Consider the following 9514-nt stretch of genomic DNA (forward strand, 5'->3'; position numbering starts at 1 on the left):
TTTCCATGTTACTTTTTTGAACAGGTTTGGTAACAGTCTATGATCTGCATCTTCTCCTAGCACTCATTTATTTCTCATGTTTTGACATTACAAAATATGCTACTGTGAGAATAGTCACCACACACACTTTTACAAGTATACCCAGAGTGTAAATTCTTTGCAGTGAATATTGATAGGTCAAAGAGTGTGTGCTATGTAACTTTTAATAAATGTTACCATGCCAAAATGAATTTAAACTCCTATGAAAAAGAAACGTATGAGTGTGTTTTTTTCCTCTCTCCATCAAATTTACTAATCTGACATGTGAAGAAATGACAGCCTGCATTCTTGGTCTCAGTTGAACATGCTTTCATGTTTTATTGTCCATTGTAATTTCTTTTTCTGTGTACTACATCATATTGCTTGTTTATTCTTTTCTATTGGGTTCTTTGTCTTAAGTGTTTTAAAGAAGCTAAAAACCTGTGCTAATGTAGCAACAAACACCACCCAGACAACTAGCTTTCAGAAAATTCACAGTAGGTTAAATCTTACTTTGTACACTGTCTCATAAATACTGGAGAGGAGTGAGAGACCCACTGGATTCATGTTTTTCCCATATATTTGTCTTTTGGACATTGGCCACAGTTCAGAAAAGGAATGCCATTAATATCCATCTGGTGTAGAAGGACATCTATCATCTATCTATCTATCTATCTATCTATCTATCTATCTATCTATATATGATATTTAGAATTAAATTTTGTGATCACAGTTAATTTCCATATCCTGGCCTATAGGGAGAAAGTCAAGATCAGAGGAGAGAGTCTTGGTAAATCAAGCCATTCAGACACAGATGGTTATTAAACGAGTGCGGTCACAGAGAGTGAATCAGCTCTTCTAAAACTGGAGTGTGAGTCACAAGTCCAGTAAGTTTTGTACACAAACCTAATATGAGTTGTGAGTAAATGCAGTTGCCTACTTCCCACATGTACAAGTTTAACCCCAGGCTTCCTTGTTAATTTCTTGCAAAGCAGTCAGGACTCAGTATCATGGTAACAATATATAGAACAAGTTTAAATTAGACTCAAAATAACTTTTACCCCAACCTGACTAATACTTAGATTATGAGTGTCTTCACCATGTGCAACTATCCAGAATTCGGCTGTAATCTTCGTAACAAAATGTAATGGTGCTTATGTTCACCAAGTATGTGAGTCAGCAGCCTTCCTAATCTCCCATGGGTTTCCTGGTAAATGTTGATAGTTGTGGCCAATGTTTTGAAAGTCGGTACTGTGATCTAAAGCAAGGCCGACTTAAAGCAGTTTGTGTTTATAATGTGGTGCGCATGGAGGAAGCTGAGCTACTGCAGAGCATTGCCGGTTTGCCGTATGACCTTTGGCAGATCGTTCCAGGGGAGACGTGTTCACAGACTGTGGAATGGAAACTTGCTGTGAGATTCTGAGTTCCAGGGGTGTGAGTTGACTAACCAGCCAACAGCAAGAGAAGTGACACAGTCTCATAACTACACCTGTTACCTCTTCCTGGTAGAGAAATACAGGGGTCTAGCACAATAACTTATTATATATCATTAAGTAGTCATTATAATACATGATCATGTTATAAAATATGTAATCCTAGTATTACCCGCTATTCACTGTAATCACTCTTAACCAATAGTTTCACTTCCCACTAATTTACTGTGTTCTTAAATTTTTTTTCAGTATCAGATATTCTAAACTCTGTTACGGGAATTTCCAAATGTATACAAAAATAGAGAAAATGGGGTGCCTGGGTGGCTCAGTCGGTTAACCATCTCCCTTCAGCTCAGGTCATGATCCTGGGGTCCTGGGATCGAGCCCCACATCGGGCTCCCTGCTCAGCGAGAGTCTGCTGCTCCCTCTGTCCCTCACCTGACTCATGCTCGCTCGCTGTCTCTCAAATAAATTAAAAAAAAAAAATAGGGAAACTGTTCTAATGAACTCCCATGTACCCATCACCATTTCAACATTTTCAACTCATGGTCAATTTTGTTTTATCTATACCCCCATTTACTTAAACCCCTTCCATAATATTTTTCATGTATGTGTTACAAACATTAACTCACTTTTTAATTGCAGAAAAGTACAAAGTTTCCTATTTAACCATCTGTTAAGTATGAGTTGAATTAAGTACATTCACATTGTGCAACCGTCACCACTATCCATTTCCAGAACTTTCTCATCCCAAACTATCCACGAAACAATAACTCCATTCCTCCCTGCCCCTGGTAACCTCTGTTTTCAGTCTACGAATTTGCTTATTCTAGGTCTTCGTATCAGTGGGGTCATAGGATATTCGTCTTTTCGTGTCCAGCTTATTTCACTTTCCATAACGTTTCTAAGGTTCATCCATGTTGTCGCATGTATCAATTTCATTCCTTTTTAAGGCTGAATACTCCATTATGTGTATCACATGTTGATATTCATTTATCTGTCATGGACATTTGGGGTGGTTTCACCTTTTTACTATTAAGAATAATGCTGCCAAAGGGCGCCTGGGTGGCTCAGTCGGTTAAGCGACTGCCTTTGGCTCAGATCATGATCCTGGAGTCCCAGGATCAAGTCCCGCATCGGGCTCCCTGCTCAGCAGGGAGTCTGCCTCTCCCTCTGACCTTCTTCCCTCTCATGTTCTCTCTCTTCCATTCTCTCTCTCTATCAATAAATAAATAGAAAATCTTAAAAAAAAATGCTGCTATGAACCTTGTTGCATACGTTGTCTATTTGAGTCTTTGCTTTTAATTCTTTGGGATAACATACCTAGGAGAGGAATCACTGAATTATGTGGTAATTTTTTATGTAAGTGAGGAATTGCCAAAATTTTTCCACAAAGATACACCGTTTTACATACCCACCAGCAATGCAGAAGCATTCTAGTTTTTTCACATCCTTTCCAACACTAATTTTCTGGGTTTTTTGTTTGTTTCTGTTTTTACTTAGCCATCTAATGAGTGTGAAGGGTTACCATTATAGTTTTGATTTGCATTTCTTTAGTGGCCAGTGATGTTATGCTTCTTTTGTGTGTCTACTGGTCATTTGTATATGTTTGGAGAAATGTCTATTCAAGTTCTTTGCCCATTTTTAGCTTGCTTATTTTTTACTGTTGATTTGCAGGATATGATTTTGTAAAGCAAGTATTCTGGCTCTTAGTCCCTTATCAGATATATGATTTATGAATATTTTCTTCCATTCTGTGGCTTGTCTTTCCACTCTTGAGTTTTTAGTTTTGGTGAATTTGAGCTTATTTATTTTGTTGCCTGTGCTTTTGGTATCATATCCAAGAGAAATCCCTGACCAATCCAATATTATGAAGATTTTTTTTTTCTGTTTTCTTCTGAGAGTTTTATAGTTTTAGCTCTTATATTTAGGTCTCTAATCCATTTAGAGTTAATTTTTGCATATGGTGTAAGATTTCAACTTTTTTTTTTAACTTCTTTTTTGTGCATGTGCATATCCAGTTTTTCCAGCAACATCTTTTAAAAAAGACTGTCTTTTCCCCATTGAAAAATCATTTCATCCTTATTAAAAATTGACCATATAAATGAGCGTTTATTTCTGGGCTCTGTACTCCACTGGTCTGTATGTCTGTCATTATGCCAGTACCACACCATTTTGATCACTGTAACTTTCTAGTAGGTTTCAAAATCAGGAAGTGTGACTCCTCCAACTTTGTCCTTCTTCAAGATTGTTTTGGATATTCAGGGTCCCTTAAGATTCCATACGAATTTTAGGATAGGTTTTTTTGTTTCTAAAAAACATGCCATTGGGATTCTGATAGGAATTGCACTGAATCTGTGGATTATTTGGGGTACCATTGACATCTTAACAGTCTCCCAATCCATGAACATGGGATGTCTTTCCATTTATTTCTATCTTCTTTAATTTCAGCAATTTTTAAAAAAGATTTTATTTGACACGGAGAGTGAGGGTGCACAAGCAGGTGGAGTAGAAGGCAGAGGGAGAGGGAGAAGCAGTCCCCCCCCCCCCCCCCCCCCCCCCCCGCCCCAAGCAGAGAGCCCAACAGAGGGCTCAATCTCAATCCCAGGACTCTGGGATCATGACCAGAGCTCAAGGCAGGTGCTTAATTGAGCCACCCAGGCACCCTTAATAATTCTTTAATACCAAATCTAGTCAGCATTCAAATGTCTGGTCATTTCATAATTATTTTTCCAAGTGGTTCAAGTTGGAATCCAAACAAAATCCACAAGTTGCATTTGGTTGGTATGTCTCTGAGGTTTCTTTAAATCTGTAGGTTGGTTCTTCTTCCTCTGTTTTCTTATTTTTTAGTTGTTGAAGAAAGAACAGTTTTCTTTGATAATTTTCATTTTTTATATCATTTAATTTTTAGGAAAATCTTTCTCTTGTATTCCTGTAAGCTGGTAGATCTACAGAGTTAATCAGATTCAAGTTCTTTGGTTTTATTTTGCTTTGTTTGGAAGAATCCTTCTTAGGTGGTACTATGTTCTTTGTGTTGCATCATACCAAGAGGTGCATTATATATATTCATCCCTTTTTGTTATATTAATTATTTGAATTCGGGTGTTGTCATCTTAAACAGTCCTTTATAAAGTTCCCTATCAGTCTTCACCTAATGATTTTAGCATTCATTAATAATTGCACCTAGATCTATTATTTTATTAGGAGTTGTGAAATGGTGGTACTTATATTTTATCAATCCTTCTGAGTTGCGGGACATCTAAAAAGGAAACCTATTTAGTTATCCTGAGGCATATAGTTCATATAGGACAGGCGGGATAAATGTTTGGCTTATGCCTTGTTTCCCAAAGGTAACCACTGAGGCTTTTTTTTTTTTTTTAATTTTTTATTGTTATGTTAATCACCATATATTACATCATTAGTTTTTGGTGCAGTGTTCCATGATTCATTGTTTGTTCATAACACCCAGTGCTCCATGCAGAACGTGCCCTCCTCAATACCCATCACCAGGCTAACCCATCCCCCTACCCCCCTCCCCTCTAGAACCCTCAGTTTGTTTTTCAGAGTCCATCATCTCTCATGGTTCGTCTGAGGCTTTTTGTTAATATCATTATGTATGAGTAAATTTTAGCATTTAATGTGTTTCAATCCACTGTGGCATTTTTCCAATGTTAAATTGTCTCACTTTGGCTACAGGTCTTCAAATTGGCTCCTGTGTCCTTATTACATATTCCTAGTAGTCTTTGATGATTTTCTTGCTTTCTGGTATAATAAAGTATTTCAGGCTCATCTAAAACATTTCCTGTTCTAGACCAAGAAACAGCCATTCCTCCAGGAAGCTGTGGTTCTTTTCAAGGGAAATGCTATTTAGAGACCATATCGAGGCACAGACATACTCATTGCTTCTGGTTTGGTTATCTTCTAAGCCTTTTTAGTGGACTTAGCTAGGAAATTCTATTTTTTTTTTAAGATAAAAAATATATTGAATATATACCAATACTGCCAATTTAGAGAATTTATCTTCTTAGATTTTATATATCTAGATTTCTACTCTCTTTTTTGCTGGAAATCTTGGTTCCTAACCATATAATATAGTTATTTGCTTTTCCCAATAAGCATATATATATGCATATACATATGTACCAATACCACTATCACTTCTAACCATGGGATGACTGAAAAAGTATAAGTTTTCTTTGGGATATTACCACATTTCTGTGTATCACTTGAAGTAATTCCTTCTTGTGCTCATCATAATGCTTCATCCATGCTGTTGCAGTATTTCCTTTTGATCTCTGAATAGAATTCTACTGTATGAATATGGTATGGTTTGGTTATCTTTTCTTCAGTTGATGGATATTTGGTGTCTCCAGTTTGGGCTATTATGAACAAAGCTGCTATAAACATTCTCCTGCAAGTTTGCTTTCAGTTTTTCTTACATATACACCAAGAGTGGAAGATCCTTAACTCTAGGAAACAAGCTGAGGGTTGCTGGAGGGGAGGTGGTTGGGGGGATGGAGTAACTGGGTGATGGGCATTAAGGAGGGCATGTATATGATGTAATGAGCATTGGCTGTTATATGCAAATGATGAATCACTAAACTCTACCCCTGAAACAAATACTACACTATATGTTAACTAACTTGAATTTAAATAAAATCTTGAAAGAAAGAAAAATGAAATTGCAGGGCCATAGGGTAGACATAATTGACTTAAAGAAACTAGTGAACAGTTTCCTAAAGTATTTGTATCTTGGTTCAGGCTTATGTAAAAAAGATATAGATTGGGTGGCTTAAATAACATTAAATTCTCACAATTCTGTGGGCAAGGAAGTCCAAAAATCAAGCACCCGCAGATGTGGTGTCTGGTGAGGACACTTCCCAGTCTGCAGATGGCTGCATCCTCACGTGTTGGAGACCTGGGAGAGGGTGGTGGGTGGGGAGGAAGAGAGAATTTTGACTTTCTTCATCCCTTTATAAGGGCACCAATCCCATGATGGGGGGTCCACTCCCATGACCTCATCCAAACCTTAATTACCCCCTTAAGCCCCACCTGTAGACACCATCACTTTGGGGATTAAGGCTACAACATAGGAATTTGGGGGCGGGGGGAGACCCAAACAGTCCACAGCGATTTGTATCATTTTACACTTGCACCAGCAGTGTGCTCGACTAGATCTTGTGCAAATTTTACTTTCCTTTTCTCCTGTTTTTCCTTTTTATTTTGATAAAACTTAATATCTTTTCCTAACCCTGTATTGAACTTTCAATTTCTGCTGTTAAATTTTCAGTGTGCTCCTCTTTCCTATTCCTTTAATAATGTTTTAGTAGAACATACTCTGACTTCAGATTTTTATTCTAGAGTAGTCACACTTAGAAAAGGGAACTATAATAAAGTGCATTCAGAGAAATCTTTGTGTTTGTTTTTTTTTTTAAAGATTTTATTTATTTGACAGAGACACAGCGAGAGAGGGAACACAAGCAGGGAGAGTGGCAGAGGGAGAAGCAGGCCTCCCACTGAGCAGGGAGCCCGATGTGGGGCTCGATCCTAGGACCCTGGGATCATGACCTGAGCTGAAGGCAGTCGCCCAACGACTGAGCCACCTAGGCGCCCCGAGAAATCTTTGTTTTTGAAGTCAGATTAAGATTTACTCCCTTTATATTAATTTTCACTATAAAAAAAGTTCTCAGGAGACCAAATAACTTGTGGTCCCCTTAGAGTGATGCACTTGTGTTAAAATCAATGCTTGCAGCCCAAAGTGAAGTTCACTGATTATTGAGGCATCTAGGTGGAATCACTTGCCGTGGATCTTGGTGCAAAAGTCTGAGGTCTCCACCAAACACTTGCCTTCCTTCTTCCTTCTCTCCTTCCCTCCTTCCTTCTCTTTACCCCCTTTCTTTTTGAAAACATTTGACACATCTCAGATCCCCACTCTGGCCACCATGTGGCTCACCAGGCAGGCACTGACATCAAGGCCCCCCCCCCCAGTTTTCACCAAGAAAGCCATCTCCTTCATGTATATTTAGTACCTAAACCTATGTCTTTTTTTTTTTTTTTTTTTTTTTTTTGATCTACAGTCTAGAATCCTGGCACTCTAGGAGGTGGTCAGAGGATTCATTTGTGAACCAAGAGCATTGTCAGAAATGGGGAGAAACCTGGTGGTTATGAGAGACATTGAACCCCTGGATCCAAACCAGATTCATTATCACTCACCTGGGACCTTGAGAAAATGCAGACCCGCCAGGGGCGCCCCCTGCTGGATACTCTGAATCAGTGGGCCTACGTAGGGCCAGGAATCTGTACTTTTAAAACAGCCAGATTACCTACGTTAGTCATTCCCAGTCCAAGCCCTCTAAATCCTAGCCATGATTTAAGAGAGAAGACCTAAAAGCTACATATCTGGATTAAATTCTCTTAGTTTACTGTAGAAATCAGGCTTAAGGAGTTTCTAGTCATTCCTCTCAACACAAGACATCCATTTATAGACAAATTCTATAACTTTCATAAAATTGGCTAAAAGAATAACCAGCATTTATATAAGAATCCAGGTCATTCTTTTTCCTAAAAAAAAGAATTGGCTCCTCAGATGAACCTATATGTTCCTTTTATCAAGTAAAAGCGATTCATCCCAAGGTCTTTGTTTCCTGGCCTTCTTGGAAGCTCACTGATAAATTGTCCCATTTAGAAAATTATCCAATTTCAAAAGGCCTGCTGCATCTAGTTCAGGCTTCTGATTTACAACCTTTCTTGAAAATGTTTAATAGGTGTTTATGACCACATCTGCTTATTGCTTTGAACTCTCCAAAACATTCTAAAAGCCAATATATATTAAAAAAAAAAAACAACCCAAATTCTACATTTTTGTTTGCAAAAGGAAGAAGAAACCTGGTTAAGTTCAAGTGCAATGATATCCAGGGAGGGGGGCGGAGGGAGAGGGAGGGAGGGAAAGAGAGAACAGCGGAAAGGTGGGGAGTGGGAGAGCCACCCGGGGGAGGCTGGCAGGCTCTCTTCTGCAAGGTTGCACAGGGCAGCACTCGTTTTGCAAAGTCCCTTGGTGTTGAAGACCCAGAAACCTGCCGTTTGTCAGCACAAAGAGAGTGTCCATCTGTCATCTTGTCTCAATGAAGCTCCCAGACTAATTAATATATGCAGGATTCCAGTTAATTTAGAATAAGAAAACTGCCTTTGAGACACACATGTCCAAATGACCTGCTCCTTCACGTCTAAATGCTTCCGGGGTTTTGCCCCATCCATCCTTTCCCATTGCGAGTCCCACTGCTACCCCCTCTGTGCCTCTGTTGTCAACTGTGAGTTTCTTTAAGCTTAAATTCCCATTTCCCAGAGCTGATCATCCAAAACTCTTATCACCTGAAGCCCATTTTAAATGCCTTCTCTTCAGACTTCCCTTGAGGTTTCAGATCAAAATAACCGAGCACATTGTTCCTTATACACTTTTTTTCACACTCCTTTTTAAAATAGTTATTTGCGTACATGACTCCTGGATGCCCAAAAAGAGTTTGTGTTTTACTGATGCCTGAAGCTCCAGAGACCGAGACGGGGCCTGATGCAGAGTTACAGCTCTCAAACACTCGCTGTGAAAGAATACCAGTGACAGACGGGGTGGTCTTGGGGGGGGGGGTCTCAGAGATACAGCCTCCCCACCTGTCCTACAGGACCGCTCTTTTCCTTTCACCGGACTGTCAACTCCCTGAGGGTAAGTATGTTTGAGTTTCTCTCTGCACTGCTTGTCCAGCACCGGCATAGGGTCCAGCATCTGGCAGATGCTCAGGAAATGTTTGCTAAAAGAGTTAAGAAGGGAAGAACTGATTTGAATGAAGGAGACGATGAACTCGCCTTCCACAGAGGCGTCGGTCGGGCACGTAATTAGTGAACCGGCGGGAGCCGGCGGGGATTCCGAGGACCCAGCACCTCGGGACCACTCTCTGCGGCCGGAGGAGGGGCGGAGCGCCACGCAATCCCGCCCACACGAAGGCGGGGCGAACGGAGTCCCACCGACAAAGAGGCGGGGCGTCGCGGGGAGTCCCCCCCATAGGAGGCGCGGC

Source organism: Zalophus californianus, chromosome 1, assembly GCF_009762305.2.
Source record: "Zalophus californianus isolate mZalCal1 chromosome 1, mZalCal1.pri.v2, whole genome shotgun sequence".
Classification (NCBI taxonomy): domain Eukaryota; kingdom Metazoa; phylum Chordata; class Mammalia; order Carnivora; family Otariidae; genus Zalophus; species Zalophus californianus.